Source organism: Triticum urartu, chromosome 3, assembly GCF_003073215.2.
Source record: "Triticum urartu cultivar G1812 chromosome 3, Tu2.1, whole genome shotgun sequence".
In the NCBI taxonomy this organism is placed as follows: domain Eukaryota; kingdom Viridiplantae; phylum Streptophyta; class Magnoliopsida; order Poales; family Poaceae; genus Triticum; species Triticum urartu.
This window is the reverse complement of record NC_053024.1, coordinates 618245864-618260255: the sequence shown is the minus strand read 5'-3', so window position 1 is coordinate 618260255 and position 14392 is coordinate 618245864.

Genomic DNA, 14392 nt, shown 5'->3' with positions numbered 1-14392 from the left:
CGAGTAGAGGTGGACTTGCAAGTGTGACAACTACGAGCCTCGTGGCGAGTCGAGGATCGACTTGCACCTGAGGACAACTATGAAACTATGATCCAGTAGCGAATCAAGGGTCGACTTGCAACTAGGATGAGACAAATTACACGCCCAGTTGCGTGTTAATGATGGACCTGCAACTGGGACAACTACGAGCCTAGTTGCGAGTCAAGGGTGGACTTGCAACTGGGACAACTGTGAAACTACAAGCCCAATTGCGAGTTAAGGGCCGACTTACAACTGGGATAAAACAAGTTATGAGCTAGTTGCAGTCAAAAGGTAGACTTGCAACTGGTATGAAAAACAAAACACATGCTCTAGTTTGTGAGTAGAGAGCGGGCTTGCAACTTGGACAACTACGAGCCCAATTGTGAGTCGAGGGGGCTTGCACCTGGGACAACTACAAAACTACGAGCTTGTTGCGAGTCAAGGGTTGGCTTGCAACTGGGATAACCAAGCTATGGGCCTAGTTGCGAGTCAAGGGTGGACTTGCAGCTGGGATGAAAAACAAAAACACATGCTCTAGTTGCGGGTTGAGGGTGGGCTTGCAAGTTTGACCACTATGTGCCCAGTTGCTAGTCGAGGGTGGACTTGCACCTGGGACAACTACAAAACTACGAGCCCAGTTGTGAGTCAAGGGCTTACTTGCAACTAGGATGAGACAAACTACACGCCCAGTTCTGTGTCAATGGTGGACCTACAACTTGGATAAAAAATAAAAACACATGCTCTAGTAAGGAGTCGAGGGTGGACTTGTATCTGGGACAACTACGAAACTACGAGCCCAGTTGTGAGTCGAGGGTGGACTTGCACCTAGGACAACTACGAAACTATGAGCCCGGTTGCGAGTCTAGGATCTACTTGCAACTAGGATGAGACAAACTACACGCCCAATTGTGTGTCAATGATGGACCTGCAACTTGGATGAAAAATAAAAACACATGCTTCAGCAAGGAGTCAAGGGTGGACTTGTATTTGGGATAACTACGAAACTATGAGCCCAGTTGTGAGTCAAAGGTTGACTTGCAACTAGGATGAAACAAACTACAGGCCTAGTCGCGTGTCAATGGTGGACCTACAATTGGGATGAGAAACAAATACACATGCTCCAGCAGTGAGTCGAGGGTGGACTTGCACCTGGGACAACTACGAAACTACAGTCCTAGTTGCTAGTTAATGGTCGATGAGGGAGTCCTGGATTAGGGGGTGTTCGGATAGCCGGACTCCTGGACTATGAAGATACGAGATTGAAGACTCCGTCCCCTGTCCGGAAGGGACTTTCCTTGGCGTGGAAGGCAAGCTTGGCGATGCGGATGTTCAGATCTCCTACCATTGTAACCGACTCTATGTAACCCTAACCCTCTCCGGTGTCTATATAAACCGGAGGGTTTTAGTCCATAGGACAACATACACATCAACAATCATACCATAGGCTAGCTTCTAGGGTTTAGCCTCTCTGATCTCGTGGTAGATCTACTCTTGTACTACCCATATCATCAATATTAATCAAGCAGGACGTAGGGTTTTACCTCCATCGAGAGGGCCCGAACCTGGGTAAAACTTCGTGTCCCTTGCCTCCTGTTACCATCCGGCCTAGACGCACAGTTCGAGACCCCCTACCCGAGATCCGCCGGTTTTGACACCGACATTGGTGCTTTCATTGACAGTTCCTCTGTGTCATCGCCGTCAGGCTCGATGGCTCCTAAGATCATCTATAGCGATGCAGTCCAGGGTGAGACCTTCCTTCCCGGACAGATCTTCGTCTTCGGTGGCTTCGCACTGCAGGACAATTCACTTGGCCACCTGGAGCAGATCGAAAGCTACGCCCCTGGCCGTCAGGTTAGATTTGGAAGTTTAAACTACACGGCTGACATCCGCGGAGACTTGATCTTCGACGGATTCGAACCACTGCTGAACGCGCCGCACTGTCACGACGAGCACGATCTAGCTCTGCCGCCGAACAGTGCCCTGGAGGCCGCACCCGCATCGGCTCCGACCCTTAGTTCGGAGCCAACCGCGCCGATCGAGGATGGGCGGTTGGACGCCACCTCGGGGGCTGTAATCCCAACGGTGGTTGAGCCAAACACCAGCCCCGTACTCTGCGAGACTCATGACTCCATGGAGCCGGATTCTTCTCCGGACTCCGAACCCTCCGCGCCCCTGCCGATCGAATCCGATTGGGCGTCGATCATGGAGTTCACAGCCGTGGACGTCTTTCAGCACTCGCCTTTCGGCGATATCCTGAAGTCACTGAAGTCTCTCTCTTTATCAGGAGAGCCCTGGCCGGATTACGATCAGCAAGGTTGGGGTACGGACGATGAAGAAATTCAAAACCCACCCACCACCCACTTCGTAGCCACTGTTGACGACTTAACCGACATGCTCGACTTCGACTTCGACAACATTGACGGTATGGACGCCGATGAAGGAGACGATGAAGAACCAGCGCCTATTGAGCCCTGGAACGCCACCTCGTCATACGACGTATACATGGTGGATGCACCAAAAGATGACGACGAAGAGCGGAAGGACGCACCGAAGGATTGTTCCCTCGAAAAGCAGTTAAAGCGGCGACGCAAGCGCCGCCCCAAATCCCGCCTCGACAGAAATAGCGATCACACAGACCCAGTGCTGGAGCAGCGCAAACCGCTACCGGACAATGGCAATCCGGATAATCAAACCGAACAAACAAACCCTATCAAGGATAATGGTCCGGACGACATAACGCCGGACAGACACCCGGAGCAGCAGACTGCCCGTAAAAGGCTTGTTGCCACCGCGAGGAGTCTGAAAAAGCAGAAGCAAAGGCTCAAGGCTGCGCAAGACACACTCCACATTAGATGGAGCAAAATACTCAACACAGCAGCGAGGTACGGCGACAATCGCCCCTCCAAGAGCTACCCAAAGCGGAAGCTGCTACCCGAATTCGATGAGGAGGCCGCAGAACCCCCACAACCAAATATCAAAGCAGCCACCTGGTCGGATAGACGACCCCTCTACCAACACAGAGCGGCATACAACGCCGCTCACAATACAACACGCGACCCAGGCGAGGGTTCGCACCCAAAGGACGGCGCAACAAGATCCATCTATGGACCACCCAAGTGCCCCCCAGCATACAATGCAACACAACAAGTATCCGAACAACGCGGCACACCCAGCTATAGGGGTGCCGCACACCCCCTGTGTTTCACCGATGAGGTGCTGTACCATGAATTTCCAGAGGGATTCAAACCACTCCTGTTGCCACAATTCAGACACCTCTGGAATGGAACCTTTGGGCCATGCAGCTCCCGTCATCTTGCGTATTGAGGCACCTCCACACTCCGCATGTTGCCCCTCGATCATCTTCGGTTTTACTTCAAAGGTCTTGAGCCATAGGCCAAAGTGAGGGGTAACCCGGAGGAAGGCCTCGCACACAACAATAAATGTCGTGATATGAAGAAAGGAGTCCAGAGCTAGATCATGGAAATCTAGCCCGTAGTAAAACATCAAGCCCCTAACAAAAGGATCCAATGCAAGGCCTAGACCTTGGAGGAAGTGGGAGACGAACACGACGCTCTCGTTGGGTTCGGGGGAAGGGACGGCCTGCCCCCGGGGAGGCAGCCGATGTAGAATCTCGGCGGTTAGATATCTGGCCTCCCTCAACTTTTTGACGTCTTCTTCCGTGACGGAAGAAGGCACCCATCGGCCTTGAAGGCTAGATCCGGACATGACTGAAGGTTCGGAGCACCTGACCTGAACTTTGGGTGTTTGAGGTTGAGGTGGGGGAAGGATTCGATTGAGCACGGGAGGGAAAATAAAAGGCCTCGTCCCTTTATAAAGAGGGTGGATATCGAGCGTCCTCCCCGTGTCCGTTTGGACTTGCCTATGATCTAGGAGTCCTAGAAGCGGTTGGGTTACCCACGCCCGTATTGATGAGAATCCCGGAATAAGGGGACACAATATCTGCTTTAACAAGACGTGCCAAGGAAACCGCCTCGCGTAACGCGCTAAGATGGGACAGTAAAATGGTTCGAATAAAAGCTTAGCCATGGTGTGATGTCACACTACGGAGTACGTCAGCAGATTAGATTTGTGTAAATATTATTCTCTCTATGGTAATATGTGGAAACTTATTTTGCAGAGCCGGACACTATCTTTGTGTTCAAAATCTTCTATGAAGTACTTGGAGGAGGAACCCGCCTTGCAATGCCGAAGACAATCTGCGCGCCGGACTCGTCGTCATTGAAGCCTGGTTCAAGGGCTACTGAGGGAGTCCTGGATTAGGGGGTGTTCGGATAGCCGAACTATACCTTCAACCGGACTCCTGGACTATGAAGATACGAGATTGAAGACTCCGTACCATGTCCGGAAGGGACTTTCCTTGGCGTGGAAGGCAAGCTTGGCGATGCGGATGTTCAGATCTCCTACCATTGTAACCGACTCCATGTAACCCTAACCCTCTCCGGTGTCTATATAAACCGGAGGGTTTTAGTCCATAGGACAACATACACATCAACAATCATACCTAAATTACGAGGCGGCGCGCTACCCTAGACATCCTCGTCGTCGTCCTCGGTATCCGTGAGGTCGATGAGCATCGGCGCCGGCCCGGCCCAGGCGAACGCCGTGTTCCAGAGCGTCGTCATGTCGGGCTGTGCCGGCGCAGGCAGTGCCGACGCGGGGGGTTGTGCGGCCGCCTGTGCAGCCGCGGCCTGGCGCGCCTCCTCCTCGGCCTTGCGCTGCTCCTCCTCGAGGTCGCGCTCGAGCATCTTGAGGTACTCACCGTCACGGCGCTCCTCGGCCACCCTGATGCTGCGCCAGTGCTCGAGGTACGCCTGCTCCTGCGCCAGCGCAACTCCCATCCAGACTGGCGGCAAGCGTACCCATTCGCGCACTACTCCCGTCCAGGAGTAGCGCTCGATGGGGGACGGCTCGGGCTCTGCCTCCGGCTTGATGGGGGATGGCGGGGCCACCGGCGGCACCACGCCGTCGCCCGTCGCGGAGAGGGCAAGGGCCCGCGCCATTGCCGCCTCGTACCGAGCCTCTTCTTCCGCCTCTGCCGCCTCCGCCGTGCGCCGCTCGTCCTTCTCGCTCTCCCGGAAGACGGCCACAAGTGTCGCCTGGTAGGCGTCCTCCGCCGCCTGGTCCTCCTCGTGAACGACGAGCGCCGGTGGCGGCGACCTCCGGTTGACCTCGCGCACGCCTCGTCGCCTCGCCTCCTCGTGCTCGAAGGCGAACCACCTCGCCTAGTTGGGTGAGTCAGTTGCGTAGGCGGCCTCGCGGCGCTGCTCCGGCGTCAGCAGCACCCGCCGGCGCCGCACCTCCTCCGCGTGAGTACGAGCCGACCGCGGCGCCGCCGACACTAGGATCCTTTCTGGATCCAGATGCCAGTCGTGCGGTAGCGTCACTCGGGATACGACAGAGGCTGGCGGTGCTGCCAGTGCCACTCCGCCTGGTGCACTGACATGTTCACGCGCTGCCTTTGCCGGCGAGGCGCCGACGCCGGCGGAGGCGGGAGGAAAGGGGTGGCGGGGGACTTGCCCTTGGCCTTGCTGCCGCTGGCGCCGAAGAAGAGGCCCATCTCTGCTGTGGTTGTGGTGGCTAGGGTTTGCCGGCAACGAGGGAGCAAAGGATGGCAGATGTGGACGACGAGTTTGGATGAGGACGGCCCCGCCGCACGGTCGGCTTAAAAAGGACGAGCGCCGTCGCTGACGCGTGGGCCCGTCGTCATAAATTAAGCTGACCGCGTGGGCAGCGGGTAGTTGGACGGCCACCATGTGGGGACGCGGCAGACAGCGGGAAGGCGCGCGAAGCGTCCGTTCGGCGTCTGCGCCGACGCATTTGGGGCACAAATTTGGACCGTAAATGCATTGGCGCGGACGCGACACGGACATGATTTAGGTTTGGGTCGGCATGTTGGGCCGCCACTTTTATCCGCGCCGACCCAAACGGACGCAGGCGGACAAAATGGGTCGGCCCTTTGGAGTTGCTCTTAACTCTTTTTTACAAAAGACATAACCCTTTTGCTCTTAATTGTATATACATATCTGAAGTATATTCTTGGAAAAAAAGAAGATCTGATATATGTGTATGATTTTTTAAACCAATATCTATATTCATATGTGATGTAGGGTAAAAAGTCTTAATATAAGAAACTCACAACGCGTCTACCCCATTGGAGGGCGGCGACCCTCCCGAAAATCAGCCGGGCCTGCTGGTGCAATCGGTTCTCTCCGCAATTCTGATCCACTCGATGCTTGCCCTTGACCTTCCTCCGAAGCTCCCCGCTAGGCTCCCCGCCGGCAGCCACCCCAGCTCCGGCGTCCACCCCTCTGTGTCATTGGCCGCTCCGGCCCCGCCGCACACCCCCAGTCATGCGCTCCCCCTCTCCGCCGTCCGGAGTCCGCTCACGCTCGGACCGCTGGCTCGAGTCGAGCCCCTCTCTGCCGGTACCGCAGACCCCCGGCCGTCCTCCTACCTCCAGGCGCTCTGCAGCGCCCCGCCCTCGCCGGCGGGGGCCAGCCCACCCCCTCGCCATCGGTCACGCGCCCTTCCCTACGCTTCGAGATCTGTCGGGTGTCCATGGACGGCGCCCATGACGATTGGCTCCTTGCCCATGGGAGGAAGCGCCACCACTCTTCCCGGTTGCAGCGTCCTCGTCGCGGGCCTGGAGATGCCCCTCGCCAGCCACTGTCGTGGCTCCGGGAGGGCGAGTGCTCCAGGTGCCTCAGCCCCGGCCATTCGCGCTGGGACTGTCGCAGGGACATCCGCTGTGGTCGCTGCCATTTCTTCGGGCACAAGGTCCGCGGCTGCCCCCTGCGCTCCGTCGCGGCCTCCTCCTCCTCCCAGGGCGCCTCCCCTCCTCCGCTGCGCTGCCGTGGTTCCACCTCTGGCCCGGGCCCGGCGGACTCCGCTTCGCCTTCTGTGCGTCCCACCTCCTCCGGCTCATACGGCCGCCCCGCATCCTCCGGGTCGGCCAGCGCTAGGCCGTCGCGCTCCAGTGGTTCTGTGACTGCGTCTTCCAAGCCACGTACCGCCTCCGCTTCGCCGGCCGGCTCTGCCTCTGCGGCGACCACCCCTATCGGTGTCAAAATCGGCGGATCTCGGGTAGGGGGTCCCGAACTGTGCGTCTAAGGCGGATGGTAACAGGAGGCAGGGGACACGATGTTTACCCATGTTCGGGCCCTCTTGATGGAGGTAATACCCTACGTCCTGCTTGATTGTTCTTGATGATATGAGTATTACAAGAGTTGATCTACCACGAGATCGTAGAGGCTAAACCCTAGAAGCTAGCCTATGGTATGATTGTGTATTGTCCTACGGACTAAACCCTCTGGTTTATATAGACACCGGAGGGGGCTAGGGTTACACAGAGTCGGTTACAAGGGAGGAGATATACATATCCGTATTGCCCAGCTTGCCTTCCACGCCAAGTAGAGTCCCATCCGGACATGGGACGAAGTCTTCAATCTTGTATCTTCATAGTCCAACAGTCCGGCCAAAGGATATAGTCCGGCTGTTCGGAGACCCCCTAATCCAGGACTCCCTCAGTAGCCCCTGAACCAGGCTTCAATGACGATGAGTCCGGCGCGCAGTAATGTCTTCGGCATTGCAAGGAGGGTTCCTCCTCCGAATACTCTATAAAAGATTTCGAACACCAAGATAGTGTCCGATTCTGCAAAACAAGTTCCACATACTACCGCAGAGAGAATAATATTTCCACAAATCTAATCTGCTGACACGTTTTGACAACATGACATCATGCCATGGCCCGGTCATTATTCGAACCGTTTCTCTCAACCAGCACCACACATATCGCGAGGTGGTTTTCTTGACATTTCTTGTCAATGCAGAGATCGTGTTCCCCTTATTACGGGATTCTTATCAATACATACGTGGGTAACCCAACCGCGCCATTAATTACGGTGCTTGGGGAATAAGCAATTTTACCAGGCAAGTGGGGAGGCGCATCGCCTCCTCTGCCCTTTATAAAGGGACGAAGATTCACTCTTTTCACCCACGCCTTCTTCCTCCTTGCTTACGCATTCCCGCACACTCGAGCTCTAGCGCCCAAGCTCGTTTTCTTCTTCTCAAACCACTCCAAGCATGTCCGGAGCAGGAGGCAAGTGGATGGTCTCCTCCGTCACGGAGGAGAACATCAAAAAGTTACGGGAAGCCGGATATCTGGCCGCAGATACCGCGCACCGGCTGCCAGATGTGGGGCAAATCATCCCAATGCCCGAACCCCATGAGAGGGTAGTTTTTCTTACCCACTTTGTCCGCGGACTGGGATTTCCCCTCCACCCGTTTGTCCGCGGGCTCATGTTCTACTACGGGCTGGATTTTCATGATCTGGCCCCCAATTTTATCCTCAACATCTTGGCGTTTATCTTCGTGTGCGAGGTCTTCCTCCGCATCAAGCCCCATTTCGGCCTATGGCTGAAGACCTTCAATGTCAAACCGAAGGTGGTGGTCGGCCAGCAAGCGAAGCGCGGAGGCACCATGGTGGGCAAGATGCCTAATGTCACCTGGTTCGAAGGCTCCTATGTGGAGACGATAAAGGGGTGGCAATCGGGGTGGTTCTACATCACCGAGCCGCGCGACACCAACTGGGTGACGGCTCCCAAATTTTGATCCAGAATCCCCACACGGCTCACCTCCTGGAAAGATAAGGGCATGTCCTGGGGTTCTTCGGTTGAGCTGACCCGACTCCAGACCTGCATTAGGAACATGATGAGAAACAAAATCAAGCTCGTCAACGTGGTCCAGGTCATGCTCTTCCGCCGGATTCTCCCGTGTCAACAACGGGTATTCAACTTGTGGGAGTTAGACCCGGCCAAGCACCAGACGCTGCAAGAGCTCTATGACACGACGCACGAGGACGTCTGGAGGGTGTTGTTCAAGGGCGCCGAGGTACCTCCTTCCCTCACCGAGGACCGCGGACTCAACGCAAAGCGTCGCGCCAATCCGGTAAGTTTTTATATTTCACAGGGTATCCATTTGCCCCAGTTTAATCATGTGCAGAATCTAAGCCTTCCATGCCTTTAATAGGACTGGGTGAAGACAGCGGAGCAGATCAATTGCCCCGCCCCCCTGCCAGAGGATCCTGCAGATGCTCTCCTGACGGTGATGCTGGTTCCGGCACCTTACGAGGTGCCAATGAAGAAGGCCAAGAAGAAGGCCGCGGGGACCCGAAAGGGTCTCCGGCGCAAGGTTGTATCGGACTCATCGTCCGATAACTCTAACACGCCCTCCTCCCACGAAAACAAGGAGGAGGAAGAGGAAAGTTCTCCCCCCAGCCGGGGGAGACAAGAAAAGGAAGGCCGACCCAACCGGGGAGGCTGAAGGGTCCAAGAAGGGCAGGACCCTCCCTTTGGACTGCTCCAGGACGACCGCCTACAAAGCGGCCGAGGAGCGCATTGAGCGGGAGAAACAAGAAACCCGAGTTGGCGAGGTGCAGCAAGAGCTCGAGGCTCTCGCCAAAAAGCACGAGTCCTTGGAGCTTGGCTCTAAGACGCGAGAGTCCAAGCTCGCACAGGCGCTTGAAATCGTCTGGAGCGCCAAGGCCGAAGCCCACAAGGCCCTCCAGGAGATTGACGCGGTGAAGAAGATAGCAGCGGGTAAGGCATTCATTATGCAAATCAAGCACGTGAAGGAGACTTTCCTTTTTCTTACCCGAGTTCGGAGCTCTCCAGGAGTGTTTGCAGATCTTCCCCGTAGTGTAATGGATGCCACAGAGTTTTAACGAGCTGAGGAGGGGAGCTCGACGGAGAAGTTGTTCTGGTCTCAGTATACTGGGACCGAACACCCGGTGCCCTTGAGCGACCAGCTAAAGCAATTGGTCGAGCTTCACAAGGCGGCCGAACAGGCCATGAAGGGCCTTATAGTCCGGATGTGGCCCGGCGAGCCCCTGCCTGGCAGCTACTTCGGTCTGGTGAGGCGGCTTGTGGATGCATGCGCATGGCGTGAAGTCATAAAGCGGTCCATTTGCATCGAGGGTGCGCGCAGGGCTTTTTCCCGGGCGAAGGTGCACTGGGCAAAGCTAGACGCCGTGAAGCTTGTGAAGGATGGGCCGCCGAAGGGCAAGGAGCATCGCTGCCCCGAAAATTATTATGAGAGTGTCCTGAAGGGTTCCCGCCTTGTGGCGGATGAGTGTGCCAAGGATGTAATTTTTGAATGAACATGCTTATGTGATCCTGTAATATGAAACGAGTTCATTTGCGCCATGCGACGCTTTTTTTAATTTAAAATATTACGTTCTGTGCGGCCGTTTATAAAATCTGAGAGTTGGCCAGTCGTCGGCTTCTGCCCCCATGTAGCTAGTACTGGGGTGTTCGGGATAAACCTGAGCACTATTTACCCCAATTCTGGGTCCTTCAAGGGAGGTGTTCAGCGCAACGAACCAGGCAATCGAACTATAATGCTTTATCACTCTCACTTAGCCATAGAAGTCTACAATTTTAAATTTTGGCGAAGCCCCTAGTATTCGGAAGGCCGAATTTGGGGCGCTATACACGCCTAAGCCGAACAAGGCCGACTCCTCGCCCGAAGCGGAAAAAGTCTTTAAGGACTTGAGACCTCTCGAACAGCGACCAGTCTCTCGCCTTATCATGATAGTCAATTTTCGGCTTTCTCTACTGAGGTGCTCGTCCAGAAGAACCGGGACACAATCGCAGTAGTTCTCCCACCGCTACGTTAGCCGATATAGCGGAACGGAAGGTACCAAAGCATGGGAGTCGGGCAAACCCAACATTTGACCAAAGACATGATTCGGAGCTGATGCATATAATGCTATAAGTTCGGGGTGCCGCATTGTCGAAAGTGTTCAGACTTCTTGCGCCGTATTATGGGGTAAACGAAAGCCCCTGGCGTACTGACCGTACCCGAACGTGCGGGTGCAGATTGTCGTAAATGGACATATAAGAGAGAGAAAAAGATAAAAATGCAATAATAGACTAATGCTATGCATTGTTATTTAAATAATACGTCGAAGCGTACTGGTACGGGTAGTGAAATAAGCAGAAAGTAGGACCATTCAAAATGTCCTATCCAAGGGCAAGCTGCGTATGGATAGTAGAAAGTAGGTATTATTATTAGAGACTACCTGGGGGTTCCCGTGTACATCTTAGCTTCTTGCTGCCTTGGTTGTTCCTTCCCGTAATGTGTCCGGCAATCATACTGCCGGAAAGGGCTTCCAGAGAGTTAGGCCCTGAAAGAGAAAAGAAATGATAAAGATATATAGCCCCTAGGGCGGTTAAGCCGCATTGCGGGGCGTGCCCTAATCGTGCCCCCGCCTATGTCCATGGTATTTTCAGTGCGTAATTATGTACGCGCGGCACGGATTTTGTCGCTTGACTGGGACTGGGATGGGGGCCTAATTGCTAGGCGAGGTCTGAACGTGCCAGGCGATCCTGCTGCAGTTTACTCCGGACACGCTTGAAGGTGTTCGGGGGCTGTATCGCCGAATTAGTGGTTTGCCTTGAAAGGCTGCTTTGTGCTTCTGCTGCGAGGGCCGCAGTGTGCTCTTCCGTGCAGAGCGAGCGTTCTGTATTTCCATTCACTGTTATGACCCCCCGAGGTCCTGGCATCTTAAGCTTGAGGTATGTGTAATGCAGTACTGCATTGAATTTTGCAAATGCACTTCGTCCGAGCAGTGCATGATAGCCACTGCGAAACGGGACGATGTCGAAGATTAACTCCTCGCTTCGGAAGTTGTCCGGTGATCCGAAGACCACTTCCAGTGTGATTGAGCCCGTGCAATGGGCCTCTACACCTGGGATGACGCCCTTAACGGTGGTCTTGGTGGGTTTGATCCTCAAGGGATCGATGCCCATTTTTCGCACTGTATCCTGATAGAGTAGGTTCAAGCTGCTGCCGCCATTCATAAGGACTCGAGTGAGGTGAAATCCGTGGATGATGGGGTCTAGGACCAGTGCGGCGGATCCGCCATGACGGATACTAGTGGGGTGGTCCCTGCGATCAAAGGTGATCGGGCAAGCGGACCATGGGTTGAACTTTGGGGCGACGGGCTCCATCGCATAGACGTCCCTTAGTGCATGCTTCCGCTCCCTCTTGGGAATGTGGGTTGCATATATCATGTTCACCGTTTTCACTTGTGGAGGGAAACCCTTCTGTCCTCCCGTGTTCGGCGGCCGGGGCTCCTCATCGTCATTACTATGCAGCCCCTTGTCCTTGTTTTCAGCATTTAATTTGCCGGCCTGCTTGAACACCCAACATTCTCTGTTGGTGTGATTGGCTGGCTTGTCGGGGGTGCCGTGAATTTGACACAAGCGATCCAGTATGCGATCCAAACTGGACGGAGCCAGAGTACTTCTTTTAAATGGCTTTTTCTGCTGACCGGATCTAGAGCATCTGAATCCGGCATTGACTGTCGTATCCTCGATATTATCGCCGTTATTGCGGCGCTTTGGTCTGTTACGACGTTGTCTGCCATTGGCATCTTTGGTATCCAAAGTGCCCGGATTCCTCGATGTGTTATTGCTGCGAGCCAGCCAGCTATCCTCGCCCGCGCAAAAGCGGGTCATGAGTGCCGTGAGGGCTGTCATAGACTTCGGCTTCTCCTGGCCAAGGTGGCAGGCAAACCACTCGTCACGGATGTTGTGCTTGAATGCCGCTAGGGCCTCTGCGTCCAGACAGTCGACAATTTGGTTTTTCTTAGTCAGGAACCGAGTCCAGAATTGTCTGGCTGATTCCCCTGGCTGCTGAGTTATATGGCACAAGTCATCAGCATCCGGTGGTCGCACATAAGTGCCCTGGAAGTTGTCAAGGAATGGGTCTTCCAGATCCTCCCAACTGCCGACGGAGTCTGCTGGCAAGCTATTCAGCCAATGCCGAGCTGGTCCTTTGAGGTTTAGTGGGAGGTACTTGATGGCATGTAGATCATCACCGCGAGCCATGTGGATGTGAAGGAGGAAATCCTCAATCCATACAGCGGGATCTGTTGTACCATCATATGATTCAATATTTACGAGTTTGAAACCCTCCGGGAATTCGTGATCCATAACTTCATCAGTGAAGCATAGGGGGTGTGCGGCGCCTCTGTGCCGGGCTATATCACGACACAGTTCATATGAGTCTTGTCTGCTGTATTCGGCCCGGCCGGATTTGCTTTTGGTGTATCCAGCGCGACGATCATCGTCCCGTGTTGGCGCGCATGCCCTGACCCCTATATTGACCTTGCAAGTTTTGCCTTACTGTCCAATACGTCTCGCAGGTCCCGTGTGTTGCCCCGGGCCTTGGTATTTTTGATTGAGTGGCGGCGGGGTGTAGGCTGAACTTCAGGCTGAAACGCCTCTTTGGCTCGGCCACGCAGTGGCTGGTCAGCCGCATCGTACACTGGTACATGAAGTTTCAATGCTTCCTCCTCGAGGTGAGGTAGCAACCTGCGTTTTGGGTATCTCTTGGAGGGGCGCTCGAGTTCATATTCCTCGGCCGCAAGGACTTCGGTCCATCTGTCTGCTAGCAAGTCTTGATCAGCTTGAAGCTGTTGTTGCTTTTTCTTCAGGCTATTTGCTGTGGCCATAAGCCGGCGCTTGAAGCGCTCTTGCTCGACGGGGTCCTCAGGCACGATAAATTCTTCATCGCCGAGGCTCACCTCGTCTTCGGAGAGAGGCATGTAATTGTCCTCCTCCGGTTCTCCATCAGCTGCCTGCTCTGGAGGGCTGGCTTGTTCATCCTCCGGCTCTACATCGTGCTGGAGAGGATTGTGGTTGTCTTCGGCGCTATCCGGAGTGTTATTATCTCCTGTGCTGGTATCACTACTTTTGCTGTGGCGGGACTTAGAGCGGCACCGCTGACGTCGGTGCTTGGGTTGCTTCTTGGAGGGGTCATCCTCCGTTGTCTCATCGCCATTGCCTTCTTTGGGGGTGTCCACCATGTATATATCATATGATGAGGTAGCGGCTTAGCGCCCTATGGGCGGTGGTTCCTGTTCGTCTCCTGCATCGTCGTCCATACCGTTGATGTCTTCGGAGTCGAAGTCGAGCATGTCGGTTAAATCGTCGATAGTGGCTACTAAGTGGGTGGTGGGTGGGTAGCGAATTTCTTCGTTGTCCGCATCCCATTCTAGCCGGACATAGTTCGGCCAAGGTTCTCCTAACAGGGAGAGAGACCTTAATGAATTTAGCACATCGCCGAAAGGTGAGTGCTGAAAGATATCCACGGAGGTGAACTCCATGATCGGCGCCAAGTCGGATTCGAATGGCACGGATGTAAGCGGCTCGGAGTCCATGGCCGGAGATGAATCCAGGGGTTCAGCGACACGGCTCTCGTAAGGGGTGAAGTCAGTATCTTGCTCTATTGCCACTGAGAGTGCGGCCTCCATGGCGGGGTCTATCCCTCCGCTCTCGGATGG